General features: G+C 34.4%; 1 pseudogene; it reads left to right on the top strand.

Moving 5' to 3' along the window:
• The first annotated feature begins 20190 nt into the window (after nt 1-20190).
• On the top strand, nt 20191-22178 carry LOC139850009 (fructan 6-exohydrolase-like; annotated as a pseudogene).
• Nucleotides 22179-23267: the final 1089 nt, after the last annotated feature.

Below are 23267 nucleotides of genomic sequence, written 5' to 3'. Positions count from 1 at the left end.
GAAGAGCAACTCAAAGCTGAACTTTATCAGCTGTATGAGGGCCCAGAAACTTATAAGAAAAGGTTGTTATGCTATTCTGGCACACATAAAGAAGATCGATACTGAAGAAAGAAGCATTAATGACATGCCGGTTGTAAGAGAATATCCCGGAGTATTTCCAGAAGAATTACCAGGGCTACCTCCACATAGATGTGTAGAATTCCAGATTGATCTCATACCAGGAGCTGCACCTGTAGCCCGATCTCCATATAGACTTGCACCTTCAGAAATGCAAGAATTACAAGACCAGTTGCAAGAATTATCGGACCGTGGATTTATTCGTCCTAGTTTTTCACCTTGGGGTGCTCCTATTCTGTTCGTCAAGAAGAAGGATGGATCTATGAGAATGTGCATAGATTACAGAGAATTAAACAAATTAATGATCAAGAATCGGTACCCATTACCGAGGATTGATGATTTGTTTGATCAATTGCAAGGATCAAGTGTTTATTCTAAGATTGATCTACGCTCCGGATATCATCAACTGAGAGTGAAGGAAGAAGATGTTCCTAAAACCGCGTTCAGAACCCGTTACGGTCACTATGAGTTTCTAGTCATGCCTTTTGGATTAACTAATGCTCCAGCAGTATTCATGGATCTAATGAATCGCATCTGTAGACCGTATTTAGACAAATTTGTCATTGTTTTTATCGACGACATATTGATTTACTCGAAGAACAAGGAAGAACATGAGCAACACTTAAGACTGGTACTGGAGATACTCAAGAAAGAAGAATTGTACGCAAAATTTTCGAAGTGTGATTTCTGGTTACAAGAAGTACAATTTTTGGGCCATGTTGTCAGTAAACATGGAATTAAAGTTGACCCCGCCAAGATCGAAGCCATTAGTAAATGGGAAACCCCGAAGACTCCAACACAAATTCGCCAATTCTTAGGTCTTGCTGGTTACTACCGAAGATTCATTCAAGATTTCTCTAGAATCGCCAAACCCTTAACTGCATTGACTCAAAAGGGAAAGAAGTATGATTGGTCCACAGAACAGGAATCCTCATTCCAGTTATTAAAGAAGAAGTTAACGTCTGCACCTATTTTGTCATTACCGGAAGGAAATGATGATTTCGTGATCTATTGTAATGCTTCACGCCAAGGTTTAGGATGTGTATTAATGCAACGCACAAAAGTCATCGCATATGCCTCACGACAACTAAAAATTCATGAAAAGAACTATACGACGCATGATTTAGAACTTGGAGCAGTAGTTTTTGCACTCAAAATATGGAGACACTATCTATATGGCACCAAGTGTACAGTGTACACTGACCATAAGAGTCTTCAGCATATTTTTGATCAAAAACAACTCAATATGAGGCAACGTCGCTGGGTAGAGTTGTTAAACGATTACGATTGTGAAATTCGTTACCACCCCGGAAAGGCTAATGTTGTAGCTGATGCCTTAAGTCGAAAAGAAAGAGTAAAACCTCTTAGGGTTCGAGCTTTGAATATTACAATTCGTACTGATCTCACAAAGCAAATTCAAGCAGCACAGTTAGAAGCTTTAAAAGAAGAAAACGAAAAAGGCGAAATGAGCAAAGGGTTAGAAAAACAACTTGAAGTAAAAGCCGATGGAACCCTGTATTTTGCTGGTAGGATATGGGTACCAAAACATGGTAACCTAAGACAACTAGTACTGGATGAAGCACACAAAACGAGGTACTCAATTCACCCAGGAAACGGGAAAATGTACCACGATCTCAAGAAGTTTTATTGGTGGCCTAATATGAAGACAGAAATTGCTACTTATGTAAGCAAATGTTTGACGTGTGCAAAGGTCAAAGCTGAGCACCAAAAGCCGTCAGGATTACTGCAACAACCGGAAATTCCGCAGTGGAAATGGGAAAGAATAACCATGGATTTCATTACGAAATTGCCAAGGACTGCAAGTAGTCATGATACTATTTGGGTGATAGTTGATCGTCTAACTAAATCAGCTCACTTTCTACCAATAAAGGAGACAGACAGTATGGAGAAATTAGCACGCCTATATTTGAAGGAAGTAGTTTCCAGGCATGGTGTACCCATCTCTATCATATCTGATCGCGACACCCGATTCACATCACGTTTTTGGCAATCATTACAAAAAGCATTGGGAACTCGATTAGATATGAGCACCGCTTATCACCCACAGACAGATGGTCAAAGTGAAAGAACAATACAAACATTGGAAGACATGTTACGGGCATGCGTGATTGACTTTGGAACCAGTTGGGATCGACACTTACCGTTGGCAGAATTTTCATACAATAACAGCTATCATACGAGCATCAACGCAGCGCCATTTGAAGCACTTTACGGTAGAAAGTGCAGATCTCCTATCTGTTGGAGTGAAGTAGGAGAAAGACAACTTACTGGACCAGAAATTATTCATGAAACCACCGAAAAGATCATTCAAATACAACAGCGATTGAAAACGGCCATGAGTCGCCAAAAGAGTTATGCTGATGTAAGAAGAAAACCACTAGAATTTCAAGTGGGCGACAAAGTCATGTTGAAAGTGTCACCCTGGAAAGGCGTTGTACGATTCGGTAAACGAGGAAAGCTAAGTCCTAGGTACGTAGGACCCTTTGAAATCACCGAAAGAATTGGAGCAGTTGCTTATCGATTAAAGCTACCCTAAGAACTTAGTAGTGTTCACGACACATTTCACGTGTCAAATTTGAAGAAATGTTTAGCTGAAGAGGATGTCGTAATTCCTCTTGACGAATTACGAATTAATGATAAACTCCATTTTGTCGAAGAACCTGTCGAAATCATGGACCGTGAGGTCAAACAATTAAAACAAAGCAAAATACCGATAGTTAGAGTTCGTTGGAACGCAAGACGAGGACCCGAGTTTACTTGGGAACGTGAAGATCAAATGAAGCAAAAGTATCCACATTTGTTCACTGATATCGCTCATGAAACAGGTACTACTCAAAATTTCGGGACGAAATTTTCTTTAACGGGGAGGTACTGTGATGACCCGAAAATTTTTGACTTATTTAAACCAATTCTCTATACGATTTATTATTTTAACACGTTAAACAAAGTCTGTTAGATTGAGTCTCAAAATTTTAGAACTGTTACATATATACAATTACCTTTGACTACTCTCGACGATTCATGAACAATTATATGCATGTATATATATGTACAAGTAAAAACGACTTTTCTACAGTAAAAATTACTTTGCTACAGTAAAACACTATTTGCTACAGTGAAACCGTATTTTGCTACAGTGCTACAGTGAAACACTATTTGCTACAGTAAAACAGTGATTGCTACAGTAAACACTATTTGCTACAGTAAAACACTATTTGATGTCGACGAACTAGCAAACAAAAACAGAAAAGGCGGCCATGCGATCGCATGGCAAAAACACTGAAAACTCATGCGATCGCATGAGCTACAGTAAATAGAAAAGTATTATAAATACACCAGTTTGCTCGACGATTTTTTTTCAACTCTTTCTTATTCTTCTTCAATTTAAATTTAAATTTATAATTATAATTATAATTTTAATTTTAAGTTTAATAATAATAAAGTATATTCGAGTGTGTTTTAATTCGGGTTTCAAACCGCTTTAAGCTAAGGAAATATTGGGTATTGTCCGGGGTATTGTTCTTGAATCCAAGGCCAACCATACAGTCATCTACCATCATTACGTCTACGCAATTTGCCTACAATATTGAGTCTCAATATTGAACTGTGAGTTTATAGTCTCCCTTTTTAAATACTTTAAATATTTTTGGGCTGAGAATATATACAATTTATTTTAAACGCGATAAGACACAAGTACATACTAAATTCTACACTGAGTTAAACCGAAAATCCCTTAGCTTTGGTAACTAGTAGCTGCCAGTACATAGGATATGGACTGGTGGGCGCGAATAATTGTATATGGATCCATAGGGCTTGACATCCCCGTCCGAGCTAGAGCGCTAGCCTTTTAACGGACGTATGTTATTTGAGTTTAAGACACGTTGGTTTGCGTGTATTAAAACGAATGGGGTAATTATCACTATAGCGTTAAGTTTAGTTACCAGGGTGCTCTGTTACGTAGAATCTATTGATAAACTTTTGATAAAATCTTGTGGTCTATCTTTATATATGTTTATGACTCGAGCAATTAAACCTATAACTCACCAACATTCGTGTTGACTTTTTAGCATGTTTTACTCTCAGGTCCTTAGAATGCTTCTGCTGTGATGTGCTTGTTGCCTGCATGGAGTCTCTCATGCTTTGTACAAAGTTTATTGCATTCAAAATAAAACTGCGTTGTGTAATAAATAACTGGACTGTGATGTCAACCTGTAAATTAAAGACTTATGTATTTCGGGGTTTTGCTTATACCTAAGCACTCGCCCACATGTTTATAACTTTCTATGTTTAGAAAGTCACTTATTTTAATGAATGCAATATTTTATCAAAACGTATCATATAGAGGTCAAAACCTCACTGTGGAATCAATGATTAATGTGCCGCGTCAATAGCGATTTTGACGGGTCGTTACAACCACCCACCACCACCACCACCTGCACCACCCACCACCAGCACCACCCACCACTACCACCACCACCACCACCAACCACCACCACCACCAACCATCACCATCACCCACCACCACCACCAATCACCAACACCCACCACCACCACCACCCACCTCCACCAACCACCACCACCCACCACCAACCACCACCATCACCCACCACCACCCACCACCACCCACCACCCACCAACCACCACCCTCCACCACCCACCACCACCCACCACCACCACCAACTGCCACCACCACTAACCACCACCACCTCCCACCACCATCAACCACCTCCACCACCACCCACCACCCACCACCACCACCTCCACCAACCACCACCACCCACCACCGCCACCCACCACTACCAATCACCACCACCCACCTCCCACCACCACCCTCCACCATCACCCACCACCAACCACCCCCACCCTCCACTACCACCCACCACCACCCACCACAACCAACCACCAACCACCACCAACCCCCACCACCACCACCACCCACCACCACCACCAACCCCCACTACCCACCACCGCCAACCACCACCCACCACCCACCACCACCACCACCACCAACACCACCCACCACCATCTACCACTACCACCACCAACCACCACCACCACCTACCACCAACCACCACCACAACCACTACCACCCACCACCATCAACTACCACCACCACTACCACTCATCACCTCCAACCACCACCACCAGCAACCACCACCATCACCAACCAGCACTATCAATCAACACCACCACCCACCACCACCAACCACCACCATCCACCACCAATCACCACCACCACCACCACCACCAACTACCACCATCAACCATCAACCACCACTATCACCAACCATCACCACCACCCACCACCACCCCCCACCCACCATCACCACCACCCACCACCCACTACCACCACCACCACCTACCAACCACCACCACTACCCACCACAACCAACCACCACCACTAACCACCACAACCACCCACCACCAACCATCAGAAAAAGATTTATCATTTTTCAAAAAATGTTTATCATTCATCAAAAAACAATTATAATCAGACAAATATCATTCATCGAAAAATATTTATCATTCATCGAAAAACATTTATCTTTCATCCAAAAATAATTATCATTCATTGAAAAATAATTATCATTCATCGAAAAACATTTAACATTCATCGAAAAACAATTATCATTCATCAAATAGTTATCATTTCATCAGACAATTATCATTCATCAAACATTTATCATTCATTAGGAAAAATTTTCATTCATCTAAATTATTTTTCGTCAAATTGTTATCATTTTTAAATATCGGTTATTATTCATAAGAAAACAATAATCATTCATCACAAAATGATTATCTTGCATTAAAATATTTTATATCATTAAACATTTTAATATAATTACAAAAGTAGTGGAATTTCAAATAGATGATATAATATGATTAGTTTTATAAAAAAGAAAAAGGCATTCCGAGAATCGAACTCGGGACCTCTCGCACCGAAAGCGAGAATCATACCACTAGACCAAATGCCCAATTATCAAACAATTATCTTTTATCTAATTGTTGTCATTCATATAAAAAATACTTATCTTTTATCAGAATACGTTTATCATTCATCATAATGTTATCATTCATCAAACACTTCTCATTCATCATATAATTCATCAAGCATTTATCATTCATCAAAATACCCGATAATTGATAAAAATACCAAATGAATGATAAAAGTAGCTGATGAATGATAAACGATGAATGATAAAAGAACGTGATGAATGATAAAAAGTACCCGATGAATGATAAAAATATTCGATGAATGATAAAAATACCAGTGAATGATAAAGATAGCTGATGAATGATAAGCGAAGAATGACAAAATAATGTGATGAATGATAAAAAAAAGAAGATGAATGATAAAAAGGAGGTGATGAATGATAAAAAGGAGGTGATGCATGATAAAAAAAGGGGTCAATGATAAAAAAAAATTAATAAAGGATAAAAAAGGATATAATGAATGATAAAAGATTTGCTAAAAAATGAGGTGAATAATGATAAAAAAAACTAGATGAATGACAAAAATGAGCAGTGAACGATAGTATATAGTGAAATATCATTAACAACATAAAAAATAAAAATAGAAACCTAAAGTCCTAATAAAAGTAATTAATTTGATGGTTAAAACTTAATGAAAGGATGAAGGTCCTGAGTCTACATAGTAAAATATTATGGATTAGTCTACATAATAGCAGTCAATCATAAAAACCCCTAAGAAAAATACAGCAGGAACATGGTGATATAAACTATAAACAATTATATATATTTGACCCAAACAATATTTTAATTGATATTAGAAAGAATCTAACACAACTACGCATACAAATAAAAATGAAAAAATATATTTATATAGTGAAGAAATCGAACCATATCAGTGTTGAGCGCATTGAGAGATGAAGGTCTGTTAAGAACTGCAGTTATGGAATATGCATGTCCTTCCACTAATAGGGCATTTCGAGAATCGAACTCGGGACCTCCCGCACCGAAAGCGAGAATCATACCACTAGACCAAATGTCCAATTATCAAACAATTATCATTCATCTAATTGTTTTCATTCATATAAAAAACACTTATCTTTTATCAAAATACGGCTATCATTCATCATAATGCTATCATTCATCAAACACTTCTCATTTATCAAAAAACAGTATCATTCATCAAGCATTTATCATTCATCAAAATACTCGATAATTGATAAAAATATCAAATGAATGATAAAAGTAGATGATGAATGATAAAGCTTTAGATTAAAGGTGAAAAATGGATAACAGGTCATACAGTTCTTTTAAGTGCTTGTAAATATGGGTTGAGTCCATTGACTGACATTCAAACACTAAAAGACAGCCCAAAGCAAATTTTCTGTGTTCTTTTACAAATTTGATTACATTTTGAATGAAAATTAACGCATTGATTGACCTGTTATATTAGCTTAACCCATCGACCCATTTAGACATAACACACAGTCCAAAGTGGCTCAGTTAAAAGTGAACGGGTCAAAATTGCCACCTTAACTTTAAACATGGATTGATATGCATACCAGATATAATGACGTTGTTTATATTCACAGACTTTCTACCAGCATGATGTGCAAATAGCTCAAGATCCTTTGCCAACTGTTATGGGGTACATAAACAGTAATAGTTAATTTTACAGAGCAACAATGAAGACAAAATTTAAGATAATCTCCATGAAATGGTAAAAGATAAAGAAAGCCACATATTTATCCAAGACTCCAACAGATCTAACATTCATCAAGTGTCATACAAGCCAACCATGTTATTCATATAGTTACCAGAACAAATTATCAATCAAAGGTGGCCATTTTGACCCATTTAACCAACATCAATGTTCACAAACCATCAACTTATGGAGAAAAAGGATTGTATGAAATTCGATTAGTAGTTGTTGGACACAAAAATATGTAACCTGGTAAAAAAAATTACATTGTAGCAGACATCACTTAACAAGCAGAACAAAGTGACGATTTATTCATAATTAACAGTTCTTACTTTTGATCTGGAACTGAAACTGTATTATCTTAAGATATGAGGACTATAACAACAGAAGAAAGGCATCTTAGTCACTTTTATAAATTACTTTGGATGGCTAAATGGATATTTCAAAATATATTATTTAACATTTTAATTCTAAAAAACAAACTTCCTAGCACAATGAGCCAACTAAACTTCTTATATTGCTCTCTTCTATAGAATTAATGCCATCTTTTAATATAGTGCAAATTAGATGGTATTTATCAAACACGATAACTTAAAATGTGGTTGTTCATTATAATCATAACACTTTTTTGCCTAACCTGAAGTCCATGTCATGATACTTAAATTTAGTAAGTACTCCGTATCAATTATTTAGAGACAAATAACACCATAAAATATACTAGCAGAAATTCTTACCTGCTCCAAATCATTAGCTACAGCAGGGAACTCATTCAATATGTATTTCACAACATCAATAGAATCGTTTTTATTCAAATCAACTTCATCGTCAGACGTTTGATACTCCGAATATGATCCCGAAACCCTAACTTTACCATCTCGATTTGATCTCCGGTGACTTTTGACTTGGAATCTGCAATTTCCATGACTTCAATCTGAATCGATGAATCACGAAGTACAAACAAGTGATAATGAATCCAGATTGTGATGACCCGGAAAATTTTGACTTATTCTGAACTAAATTCTCAATATGGTTTAATATTTCTGACACGATAAGCAAAGTCTATGAAGTTGAATCTCAAAATTTTGAACTATTCAATTACCCTTTGATTGTTCTCAACGATTCGTGAACAATTATATGTAAATAGATACATATACTATAACTTGAAAATGTAACAAAGTGTTGAGTATATGATACTGTGAATTAAAATTTATTGGTTTGATTACCTGATCGATATATTTAACTACGGAGATAAAAGATTATGCAAAACGATTGAATTAAAAGATATTTATTGAATCCCTTAAGGATTATAATATTATTACGAGTCTCTATTGTGAGGTCCACGTTGATTTAAGAAATCGTTCATTTTTAACGATATTCAAAATAAATATTAAAGTGTTTGTTTAAATAACGTAATTTGGACACATACAATAATAAGGAATATTAACTGTTGGAATTAGATATGAATAAACTTGCGATATGTATTTTAAAACGTGTTTATTAATATTGAAAATATATATTTAACAATACGATAAAATATAATATTAACTTGGTCATAAAATGAATTGTTATTATATATATATTAACAAATAACGAGAAGATGATTTATAGAAGTAAATGACCAAAACACTCAAAAGTATAAGTTATATCTCGAGTGGTATAGTTTATGGACAATTTAAGACTATATTTTGACAAAGGTATGAGTCGCGAAACGTAATGTACAAGTTTTCTCAGCGTACGAAAGGACGTTCGAAAAACTGGAACCGGGACATAAGTCGAGTGATGATGTACGACTTATCGGAACAAAAAGTACAAGTCAACTATGCATGTGAATTTAATATAATATATAATTAATTATATAAATTAAATATATTATATATATAATTAAATAATATGTCGACAAGCAAGAAAACAAACGAAAGTGAGCTGTCCAGACAGGCCATGCGATCGCATGGCATTTGCACTGAAAGACCATGCGATTGCATGGGCATCAGATTCAGCAAACATGTATAAAAGCTCGATCGTTTCTGATTTTTGATGCATTCAATCCATCTCTCTATCACACTCTTATATTTATATTTATTATTATTATTATTATTATTATTATTATTATTATTATTATTATTATTATTATTATTATTATTATTATTATTATTATTATTATTATTTTTATTATTATTATCAGTAGTATAATAATTATTAGTATTATACATAAAATACTACGACGAGGTTATGTCTAAACGATTTCAAAAATGGTTTACGAGCAAGCTAGAGCTAAGGAAATTATGGGTTATTGCCAAGGAGGTTATGGGTAATGTTCGAGGGTATATATATGAATCAAACCTAGTGTTTATCATCTCCGTTGCGTCTACATACTTTTCTACAATATTGAATCTCAATATTGATACGTAAGCACTTATATTTTATCTTTTATATATTAATTGTGTAACCATGTCTAGTGCTCGAGTATATATATTTATACATGCTTGTATGCTAAATTTTATCGCTAAACAGTTTATAATGAATCATGAATTAAATACATATATTACTGGTAAAAGGTATATGATATACATGTTTTTTGGAAAGCTAGCGAAAAATAAATAACTTTTCATTTAGATATCGAATAGTTTCGAAGAACGAATCAAAAGATATGGTCAACTGAATTATAATTGACGATAATTGGAATTGCTTTTGAATCTGCAATTAATATTTAAACAACTTGTTTGTAAGGTTGATAAACTGGATTTTTGAATATTACCAGCCGAGTAAATGAATCCTTATATAAAACACGTCTCGTTTGGTTAAGCGACTGTCAAAATTGACTTTTTGAAACGACTTCGGATAAATTTTGTATGTCGATCTCGAGCATTAGGATTGTGGTACACTATGACCTGACCTAGCTTGATAGACATTTATTGACCAACATATGTTCTCTAGGTTGAAATCTACGATTATTTGATTTTCGAGTTTCGGTCACATTACGATGAACAACTTTATGTGCTGCTAAGGTGAGTTTCATTGATCCCTTTTTAATTGCTTTTGCAATATATTTTTGGGCTGAGAATACATGCACTTTATTTTAAACGCAATGGATACAAGTACATACTAAATTCTACACTGAGTTTGAACCGAAAATCCCTTAGCTTTGGTAACTAGTAACTGCCAGTTATAAGAACTGGTGGGCGCGAGTAGTAGTATATGGATCCATAGGGCTTGACATCCCCGTCTGTTCCAGGTATAGAAACCCTAGCCTGAACTATAAAACAGACGTATGCTATTTGAGTTTAGTACACGTTGGTTTGCGTGTATTATACATGTTGGTTACATGTATGTTAAAACAGGGGTACTTATTATAACGTCAAAGCTTAGTTACCTGGGTGCTCAATCTTGTAGAATATTTTGATAGACGTTTCTGGATGAAACAACTGAAATCTTGTGATCCACTTTTATATACAGATTATGCGAAACACTAAAACTATGAACTCACCAACCTTTGTGTTGACACTTGTTAGCATGTTTATTCTCAGGTTCCCTAGAAGTCTTCCGCTGTTTGCTTATATGTGATACAAGCTATGTGCATGGAGTCTTGCATGCTTTATTCAAGAAAACGTTGCATTCACAAAACCATCATCATGTATCCATTTTGACTGCATTGTCAACGGAAGTATTATTGTAAACTATTATTTACGGTGATTGTATATATGTAGAAATCATCAGATGTCTAAAACCTTGGAATTAAATATTCATTTATGGTATGCCTTTTCAAAAGAATGCAATGTTTACAAAACGTATCATATAGAGGTCAAATACCTCGCAATGAAATCAATGAATGACGTGTTCGTCCATATGGATTTGGAGCGATCGTCACAGTCGGTATCAGAGCTTGAGGTCATAGGGAACCAGAATTTACATTAGTGTGTTTAACTGGTAATTGTTAGGATGCATTAGTGAGTCTGGACTATGACCGTATCTGTTTTTACCGAGTTTTGCTTATCATTTCTTGTCAGAAATTACATGCTTATCATTCTTAAGTCTAGACACGTTTACCTGCAACTATTGCATGAATAGTGTATAGAAAAAATTCACATCTTAGCGTATCTGCTAATACATATCTTAGCATATCGGTTACTGTAAACTTTTCCTGACATCTTCTAAAAATTTCTCCGTAATTTATGGAATTTTGGTATTATATATACATATGTAAATTATGTATCGGAGAATACCAAACTAAATCCTATAATCTATCTCATATCAAAAATCAATTCTCTGATTATACAAGATGGATCACGTATCAAGTTCGAATTCCTCATATTTCGACAGCAATTCCGATATGGAATTTGACCTGAGCTCCGAAAGCAGCATAATCGGAATGGATCAGACAATCAGCCATCATCTATTCTGGATGAATTGGGAATGGGTTCGTAGCCTCCTCAATCATTGAAGACAAGAAGAAGGTGATCCCTTCCATCCACCACATTGCCCTATTGGCGATGAACCTGAAGCACTCACCGGCGAACCTGTTCGAGATACCATTTTCTCTCTCTCTCTCCAGAGTATTTCGTCATGATTATATACTATCACAAATTCTGGATCTTATTCATCCGCTCGTCCGAACCGCCAATCACCCCGGTGTAATAGAAGAAGTCAACGAGCTTCGCGCTCGGGTAGTTGCTTTAGAGAATATGGTGCAAAGGTTACAAGCACCAAGAGCATCACCGGCATCAACAGTACCATTACCACCATCAACCACAACAGTATCGTAAACCTCAACTTTACAATCCGTTCCACGAACATCGGTGTCATATGCCCTGTAGATACACAGGGATACCAATAACAACAAATGATGAAGTATCGATTCATAACTTCATTAAAGAAATATTCTGCAGAGAATATGTAGTTTCTAAAAGTTTTAAAGATTATATGTTCTAGTTCTAGTCGAAAACCAGATGAGATTAATATTATGATTAACTCATTAAATCCATGATTACTTCTAAGGAAAATATATATGAAGGTATATTTTCATGAAGATTGTAATTCTTTTGTACAAATTGTTAATAGTGAGAATATTTTAACGGGTAGGTAATACCCGAGAGATTTATAAAGTCACAATTAATATGTTACATTCTTCGAATCTGATTCAACAATCATCAATTATACTCATTACTTTCACAAAGAGATATATTCTTTTGTAGAAATCAAAACAACCATACTCGTTCAAATTCAATTACATATTCTGATTTTAACATATCAGAATCCAAGTCGAAATATAACCGATATCATCACTCTTAGATTCCTACATCTTTCAAAGCTATACTTTGACTTCAAAACTGTGCTAGAACATCATATATACAATCCGTGTTCAAACCATCCGAAATTTCTGAAAACATTCCAAACAATGAACAATTGAGATGATGATCCAACCACATGATACCCACAGTTATGTACCTGAAAAACTCTTGAAACTAAAGTCATAATTTAACACGTATTTGTGTTAGACCTTTTGGCATTTATTAGCTAAAATAACTTTTCAATCCCTTCTAAAATAGACAATTTTGTCACACCCATTTTTCATTCGAATAAGCCTCATTATAACCTTAATATATAAGTTTGCCCTTCGTCATCGTTACCGGGGAACCGTTTATATTCCACCACATTAGCAGTAAACTTACCAACAACTTCATTGATCCTTGATTTTTCGAAAAATCATTATATTTATCGAAACCCCATCATTTACTTATCCGCATCTTGTAACAAGAATTGTCATGTCAATTACTGGGAATCAGCAATCAGTATTTTAAAATTTCGCAGCATGTCTACGCCAACAGATATATGTGTACATATAACGTCTATCTCCTGGACTTACATACTTCGAATGTGAAGTTTCTGAAAAACACCTTAAACTGCAAACTAGTTCTTGGAACTTTGAAAAAGCTGAATGAAGCAGCAAAAACTGTAGACAACCGTAACAGTCAAAAGTTTGATAATAAAAAAATAGTGTGTTGGAAAAGCTCAGAAAAAGAGAAGGTTTGGAACTGGAAAACGGATTGAGCAAAATATGAAGGAGGCTGTGGACAAATCACAAAGACTAAACCTACCTTCAAAGAATCCAAATGATTCTGTATCTGCTGAAGTCATTAATGAATACCTTGCTCCTGACTCTAAACCCTCATGGACAATATTCTTCATCATCCTCTGATATTAGAAATTCTAAGATATCATCGTATCTTTCATTATAAATATCCTCCATATTTCTGAAGATATTTTCATAGCTATTCTTATCTGAAATCATTTATCTTCTTGCGTTATCTGTATCATCATAAAGGAAACTATTTTAGTTTCTAAATTCTGAAACCTTCGAGTTTAAAATATGAATGTTATTGAAGTAGTGTTGGGAACTGAAGCATAAATTAGTATAATATAATGACACTTGATCAACGTGATTATATTACAGTAAGTTATGCTGAGTTTCTAAATGGAACGTGATGATTCACATATCATAACGTCATCATGTATTATGTCACACGACTCTTGTATTCTATTTAACCTCTAAAAATATCAAGAAAGTATTTTCTTGATGATTCGGTCTTTTCCAGGGTATTCTGGTAATTTAACAAATCAAGATAGTGCCATTACCATTTCTTTCTTAGAACATTAACAATGTTCATTTCGAAATTTAAATCTGCGACTTCTGGACCATTACAAGCGGTGCTTAATCGCAAGAAGAAGAAACAAAAGGACAAAGCTCCGAAACAGAAATTGGGGTATAAATCGTAGCAAATAAAAGAGAGCATTAACTGTGGATGTCGATGATTATAGAAAGACAGAAGCAAGGACTCTGAAAAATAAGGAAAGATATAAAGCCCGATAGCAACACATAAATTACAAACCGTGTATATCAATATGTATTGCAACATAAAGACACGGGAGAATTAAAAACACTATAACCCCAAGGTAAAAGTAAAAGTAAATAAAATCCTCCGGTGGTAGATGAAAGAGAAGAATGACAGATATGAAAGTTAGAAGTATATCAAGAATCAGAACTGGATGAAGCATTTCACGATCTTTTGAAAGTATGAAATGAGGAAGAAGATGTAGGAGTGGTGAAAATAATGAAACGGAAGAGGTCAATTTATAGCGAAATAACAGACAGAGCAATCGAGACAGATGACCGCATATAATTAAAGAAGATCTTAATCTCCTTAATTCCCAAAGAATCAAATCTTATTTAGATTACGAAGTTTTTCTATTCCTTAAATTCTGGAAATCAACCGTGACTACGTCACCAGCTAAGGTGAACATGTATTTACTCATCTTCACTCTTTTACGATAACTTCTCCCATACGCTTCGAGTAATTGGATTGTTTTATCCATATTATTCAACAGTGATAAAACTCTAGTTATCGACTCATATTCGTCATGAAAACATTTTTATTGTTAGCCATGACGACCTTACTCAAATTTTGGGACGAAATTTCTTTAACGGGTAGGTACTGTGATGACCCGGAAAATTTTGACTTATTCTGAACTAAATTCTCAATATGGTTTAATATTTCTGACATGATAAGCAAAGTCTATGAAGTTGAATCTCAAAATTTTGAACTATTCAATTACCCTTTGATTGTTCTCAACGATTCGTGAACAATTATATGTAAATAGATACATATACTATAACTTGAAAATGTAACAAAGTGTTGAGTATATGATACTGTGAATTAAAATTTATTGGTTTGATTACCTGATCGATATATTTAACTACGGAGATAAAAGATTATGCAAAACGATTGAATTAAAAGATATTTATTGAATCCCTTGAGGATTATAATATTATTACGAGTCTCTGTTGTGAGGTCCACGTTGATTTAAGAAATCGTTCATTTTTAACGATATTCAAAATAAATATTAAAGTGTTTGTTTAAATAACGTAATTTGGACACATACAATAATAAGGAATATTAACTGTTGGAATTAGATATGAATAAACTTGCGATATGTATTTTAAAACGTGTTTATTAATATTGAAAATATATATTTAACAATACGATAAAATATAATATTAACTTGGTCATAAAATGAATTGTTATTATATATATATTAACAAATAACGAGAAGATGATTTATAGAAGTAAATGACCAAAACACTCAAAAGTATAAGTTATATCTCGAGTGGTATAGTTTATGGACAATTTAAGACTATATTTTGACAAAGGTATGAGTCGCGAAACGTAATGTACAAGTTTTCTCAGCGTACGAAAGGACGTTCGAAAAACTGGAACCGGGACATAAGTCGAGTGATGATGTACGACTTATCGGAACAAAAAGTACAAGTCAACTATGCATGTGAATTTAATATAATATATAATTAATTATATAAATTAAATATATTATATATATAATTAAATAATATGTCGACAAGCAAGAAAACAAACGAAAGTGAGCTGTCCAGACAGGCCATGCGATCGCATGGCATTTGCACTGAAAGACCATGCGATTGCATGGGCATCAGATTCAGCAAACATGTATAAAAGCTCGATCGTTTCTGATTTTTGATGCATTCCATCCATCTCTCTATCACACTCTTATATTTATATTTATTATTATTATTATTATTATTATTATTATTATTATTATTATTATTATTATTATTATTATTATTATTATTATTATTATTATTATTATTATTTTTATTATTATTATCAGTAGTATAATAATTATTAGTATTATACATAAAATACTATGACGAGGTTATGTCTAAACGATTTCAAAAATGGTTTACGAGCAAGCTAGAGCTAAGGAAATTATGGGTTATTGCCAAGGAGGTTATGGGTAATGTTCGAGGGTATATATATAAATCAAACCTAGTGTTTATCATCTCCGTTGCGTCTACGTACTTTTCTACAATATTGAATCTCAATATTGATACGTAAGCACTTATATTTTATCTTTTATATATTAATTGTGTAACCATGTCTAGTGCTCGAGTATATATATTTATACATGCTTGTATGCTAAATTTTATCGCTAAACAGTTTATAATGAATCATGAATTAAATACATATATTACTGGTAAAAGGTATATGATATACATGTTTTTTGGAAAGCTAGCGAAAAATAAATAACTTTTCATTTAGATATCGAATAGTTTCGAAGAACGAATCAAAAGATATGGTCAACTGAATTATAATTGACGATAATTGGAATTGCTTTTGAATCTGCAATTAATATTTAAACAACTTGTTTGTAAGGTTGATAAACTGGATTTTTGAATATTACCAGCCGAGTAAATGAATCCTTATATAAAACACGTCTCGTTTGGTTAAGCGACTGTCAAAATTGACTTTTTGAAACGACTTCGGATAACTTTTGTATGTCGATCTCGAGCATTAGGATTGTGGTACACTATGACCTGACCTAGCTTGATAGACATTTATTGACCAACATATGTTCTCTAGGTTGAAATCTACGATTATTTGATTTTCGAGTTTCGGTCACATTACGATGAACAACTTTATGTGCTGCTAAGGTGAGTTTCATTGATCCCTTTTTAATTGCTTTTGCAATATATTTTTGGGCTGAGAATACATGCACTTTATTTTAAACGCAATGGATACAAGTACATACTAAATTCTACACTGAGTTTGAACCGAAAATCCCTTAGCTTTGGTAACTAGTAACTGCCAGTTATAAGAACTGGTGGGCGCGAGTAGTAGTATATGGATCCATAGGGCTTGACATCCCCGTCTGTTCCAGGTATAGAAACCCTAGCCTGAACTATAAAACAGACGTATGCTATTTGAGTTTAGTACACGTTGGTTTGCGTGTATTATACATGTTGGTTACATGTATGTTAAAACAGGGGTACTTATTATAACGTCAAAGCTTAGTTACCTGGGTGCTCAATCTTGTAGAATATTTTGATAGACGTTTCTGGATGAAACAACTGAAATCTTGTGATCCACTTTTATATACAGATTATGCGAAACACTAAAACTATGAACTCACCAACCTTTGTGTTGACACTTGTTAGCATGTTTATTCTCAGGTTCCCTAGAAGTCTTCCGCTGTTTGCTTATATGTGATACAAGCTATGTGCATGGAGTCTTGCATGCTTTATTCAAGAAAACGTTGCATTCACAAAACCATCATCATGTATCCATTTTGACTGCATTGTCAACGGAAGTATTATTGTAAACTATTATTTACGGTGATTGTATATATGTAGAAATCATCAGATGTCTAAAACCTTGGAATTAAATATTCATTTATGGTATGCCTTTTCAAAAGAATGCAATGTTTACAAAACGTATCATATAGAGGTCAAATACCTCGCAATGAAATCAATGAATGACGTGTTCGTCCATATGGATTTGGAGCGATCGTCACACAGATCTATGCTCATTTCATCCTGAGATTCCTCGATTTGTGAAGTTTTCGAATGAAACATGAACTCGAGATCAAACCCTTCAAATTTGTTGATGTAAATCGAAATTGACGATGAACGTAGTTTAGGATTAGTATTAAGATCATGAATGTAACTCCAATTTGTTGTAGGAATCATCTTTTGAAAGTATGAATTTTGATAAATGACGATGATGAACGTGATAGTGATAGTGTATGAATGGAGTCTTTTATTTTCATTTCTTTTATTACAGTGAAAAAAGCTATGGAAAAATAAATTATAAAAATGACCAAAATACCCTTCCGCGTTTTTTAATATAAAATTAGGATTTCTAAAATGTGAGGCTCATATTCACTTATCCAGTTTGTACCCCATTTAGTGCTTATCCATGGATTGGTCCACTATATATATATATATATATATATATATATATATATGTATATATATATATATATATATATATAGTTTTTATTATTTATAAATATGTACATTTTAGTCCTCGAATAATTTAAGTCCGTTTATTTATTTCGTTAAATTTATGATGATGACCACATTAACCGGATAACTTACATATCCTATGATTCGTTAGTCTCAAATGACCTAGTCTCGGTTTCCTAACCGAAAGTGTTTAAATTTTCTTTCTTCGAATAGCCTAGGACACAAATCCTAAGTAAAAGTTTCATCTTATAACTTAACAATCAGTAATCGCTTAACAGAAAAACATGATGGAAAAAACTAGGTTGTAAAGTAACTGAGTAAGGTTATTTCTGAACAGGGTTATCCGTGACAGTTACATTGTAATTGTATATTTAAAGGCATCATTTGCAACTTGTTAATAAAAATATGGTAATAAATACAAAGGCATCCATGTTATCATGTGTTGATAGTTCTGTATTTTCTTAAGGTAAGATACACATTACTGTATAACATTTACATTTGGTGATTAATAAGCTTAAAACGATAGTGAAATTTGCATAAAAGACATTAGACACTAATTTCTAAAGTAATCTAAGGATCTATACATTGCGCCAAGAAACCAAAAATTTGAGTAAAATTCATTTAAAATACCCTGATATTTACATTTTTATTTATTTAATAAAATCTATATTATTTTATTAATTCTATACATGCATGCACATGCGGAGTACACAATACATGATGATGATTGTAGATCTAGTTCATCATGTTTCAAACAATATTATACGATATTAACTTGACTAAAGAGGGAAACCACCTTTTATTAAATATATATTATTTACTATTATAAATAAATCCTCTGATCTTAATCTTTCCACACCAACAAACTTAATTAACATTTGGTAAGTAATTAGTGATGAGGAAAACTGTTGGTATATTTTTGGCAATATATTTGGTTCTTCAGTTCAACCATGTCCGATCCACGTCTGAACAGCCTTATCGGTCCGCTTTTCACTTCCAGCCTACTCAAAACTGGATGAACGGTTAGTTTGTTACTTACATTTTCCTCCTTTCTTTAGACTTTTTTTGACTTTTGACTTTCTTCTAAATATTGGCTTTTGGTTTCATTGAATCATTGATTGTGTGACGATGAACATGGTGCATTTTTCATAATTGGTGCTTCATTCATTGGCTGCAGATCCTATTGGTAACCATAACTTCTTTCACTACTTTCTGTTTTTTTTAAATAAATTATACAGTTTTTGCAATGTAGTACTGTGCAGATTGCTTATTTTACTAATTAATTCCGTGTATTTTACGAAGTAGTTTATAATGTAGGTGGTTTAATAGATGTCAAAATGGGCAAGGTAGCATCGGATCAGAACTGTGATTTTTTTTTTTTTTTTTTTGGATAAAAAAAACTGTGATTACTTGGTAGTTTGCAGGTGTCTAAATGGTCTGGGTCGGACTGAGTTGACTCAGTAAAAATATTTCTTTCTAAACTCTGCTTATTGTGATAATACAACATTAAACCGTAATGGCTAATAAGAGACCATATACATTCATCCAGGACCAATGTACTACAATGGAGTATACCACCTCTTCTTTCAATACAACCCATTTGGCCCACTCTTTTCTGATAAAATATACTGGGCACATTCTGTTTCACATGACCTAATAAACTGGACCCCACTAGACCTCGCCATCTCCCCAACCGATCCATTCGACATCAACAGTTGCTGGTCTGGTTCCACCACAATCCTCCCCGGAAACAAGCCTGTTATCCTGTACACAGGAATCGACTCTGAAAACCGTCAAGTCCAAAACTTAGCAGTCCCAGCAAACTTATCTGACCCATATCTTAGAGAATGGGTCAAGTACAGTGGCAATCCGGTCATTAATCTGCCCGATGGGATTGAAAAGGGTGACTTCAGAGACCCAACAACTGCGTGGCTTGCAGAAGATGGAAAATGGAGGATAGTTGTTGGAAGTAAGAAAAATAAGACGGGAATCGCGTTCCTTTACCAATCTGAAGACTTTGTTAATTGGATTAAATACGATTCGCCACTTCATCAGGTTGCAGACACAGGGGTATGGGAATGTCCTGATTTCTTTCCTGTTTGGGTTGATAGTACAAAAGGGGTTGATACTTCAGTTATAAATGGTAGAGTAAAGCACGTGTTGAAGGTGGGTTTATTAGATTATTGGAGTGACTACTACATTATTGGGGACTATAATCCTGCAAAAGAAAACTATGTTCCTCAAAATGAATTGAATTTAGGTTCTTTAAGATATGATTATGGAAGCTATTATGCTTCCAAATCATTCTTTGACCCGGTCAAGAACAGACGGATCTTGATGGCTTGGGTAAAGGAGGCTGATTCGGAAGCAGATGATGTTGCTAAAGGATGGTCCGGGCTTCATGTAAGATTATTAATTTAATTTGCACGTATTACTTGTAAGTGTTGATTTTCTAATTTTCTATAATATAAAAATTCACTTGGAAAATAACATGCAGTCATTTCCAAGAAGTATTTGGCTTGATAAAAACCAAAAGCAGCTTATACAATAGCCTATTGAAGAAATTGAAATGTTACACGAGAACGAAGTTAGTTTCCAAAATAAGAAACTTGAAAGTGGATCAATACAAGAAGTTTTGGGTGTAACTGCTAGTCAGGTAAGTAATCGGGTCGTTACAGGTTGCTGTTTCTGTTTCAAATTCGTTTGGACTGATAATGTCGTGTTCTTATACGATAGGTGGATGTGAAGATTTCATTTAGAATAAGTAACTTAGAAGACGCTGAAGAACTGGACCTAAGTTGGAGTGATCCACAACTTATCTACAGTGGAAACAATGCATCAAACAAAGGCAAATTCGGGCCGTTTGGGCTGTTAGTTTTGGCGTCTAGTGACTTGACTGAACAAACTGCAGTCTTCTTTCGCGTTTATAGAAGTAATGGACGATATAATGTGTTGATGTGCAGTGATCAAAGAAGGTTGGTTTTAATTAAATCAATTATCTCAAACATATTCAAATGTAAACCCGCTAAAAAAAGCCCAAAATCTAATTTCAGGTCATCAACAAGGAACGGGCTCGTTAAAACCACATACGGAGCATTTGTTGATATAGATCCTCGAGAAGATGAGATTTCACTCAGAACGTTGGTAAGTAACACTAGCCAGATTGATCCACAAACTGCTTTTGTCCACTTTTAAAAAGATTGTTAAATGTTTCATTTTCGCGCTTGATATAAGATACAACCCTAATTGAAACTATAATAAGCAATCAAAATTGCCACCTCTAGTTAAAATTGACGTATAACGTACTTGATAATGGGATCCTTGCAGGTTGATCACTCAATCGTTGAAAGCTTTGGTGGAGAAGGAAAGACTTGCATTACTGCTAGAGTTTACCCGGCGTTGGCCATTGGTGAAGAAGCTCGGTTGTACGCATTTAACAATGGAACACAAAGTGTGGTGATCACCGAGTTAAGTGCTTGGAGTATGAAGAAAGCTCAAATTAACGTTCAAGAAACAATAAGCTGTACAGATCTGTAATTTGAAGAAGATGATTCGTGTATCAGGGAGTTGATTTGTTATATTGGAAGCAAGCTAGAATGGTTGTATGGATTTAGTACTTAAATATGATACCAATATACTGCATTTTTTGTTATTAAGGTTGTTTCAGTATAATAAGTTTCCGTATTCAGTTACCCAAAAAGGTGAAACTTGTGATGAACATTTGCCAATCATATGCTAACATCTCCTCAATAATGCTAACTACCTCCTTTTACGGTTAGATATACGAATTATATAATAAAAAAAGAGTGTTGGTATGCATTTACCTAGGGGTGAAAGCGACGCCAAATACATGGGTCAGGGTGATTGAAACCCGTCAACCAGAAACCAGCCATCCATTTAACATATCAGCTAACGGGTCGACTGTCAACTTGAGATTGTTTTGTACATGTTTGGCACTTTGATTATCGAAGACTTATGTTTTGATGGATATGAAATCAAGTGGAGTTCTGGAAAGAAAGAAAAAAAGACATGAATTTATACAGTTGACCCATTTCATCCGCCAACCCGACACTAAGTCATCAACCCGCCTACTTGTTTGACCCATTTACCTAAATGGATCACACAGGTCTTGCTGGGTTAGGGTTGAATCCTCACCCGTTTTATGTAATCAGGTTGTGATCGGGTGGGTAATATCAACCCATTGACCGGAACCCACCAGCCCAGTCCCTCTTGATTGTTATTATCATCCAACAGTAAGCATTGGTTCATTTCGCCTAATATATTTATAAACATGGGTTCATAATTGCATATATTAAGATACCAAGAATCATGAACATCATAGATATGGTATAATATGGTATAATCAATCTATGATGTTAGGCTTGGAGTGTTAAGAAAGCTTGAATTAACTTAGTTGAAGAAACTATTCAGTGAACAGATCAATAATCCGATGTACATGATTCATCTGTGGGGTACATATACAGTAAGCAAGTTATCTTGCTTTGATGGTTTAATCACTTGAGGTAAAATCTATATCTATAATAAATATATAATGTGGATCTGTTTACAAATTTAAAGATCAACTGTAATATACAAGTTCTTGAACTCTATTAACATATCTTATAG

This window comes from Rutidosis leptorrhynchoides, chromosome 5 (assembly GCF_046630445.1).
Source record: "Rutidosis leptorrhynchoides isolate AG116_Rl617_1_P2 chromosome 5, CSIRO_AGI_Rlap_v1, whole genome shotgun sequence".
Taxonomy (NCBI): Eukaryota; Viridiplantae; Streptophyta; class Magnoliopsida; order Asterales; family Asteraceae; genus Rutidosis; species Rutidosis leptorrhynchoides.
The sequence above is the reverse complement of the archived record's forward strand: the minus strand, read 5'-3'. Positions and strand labels throughout refer to the sequence as shown.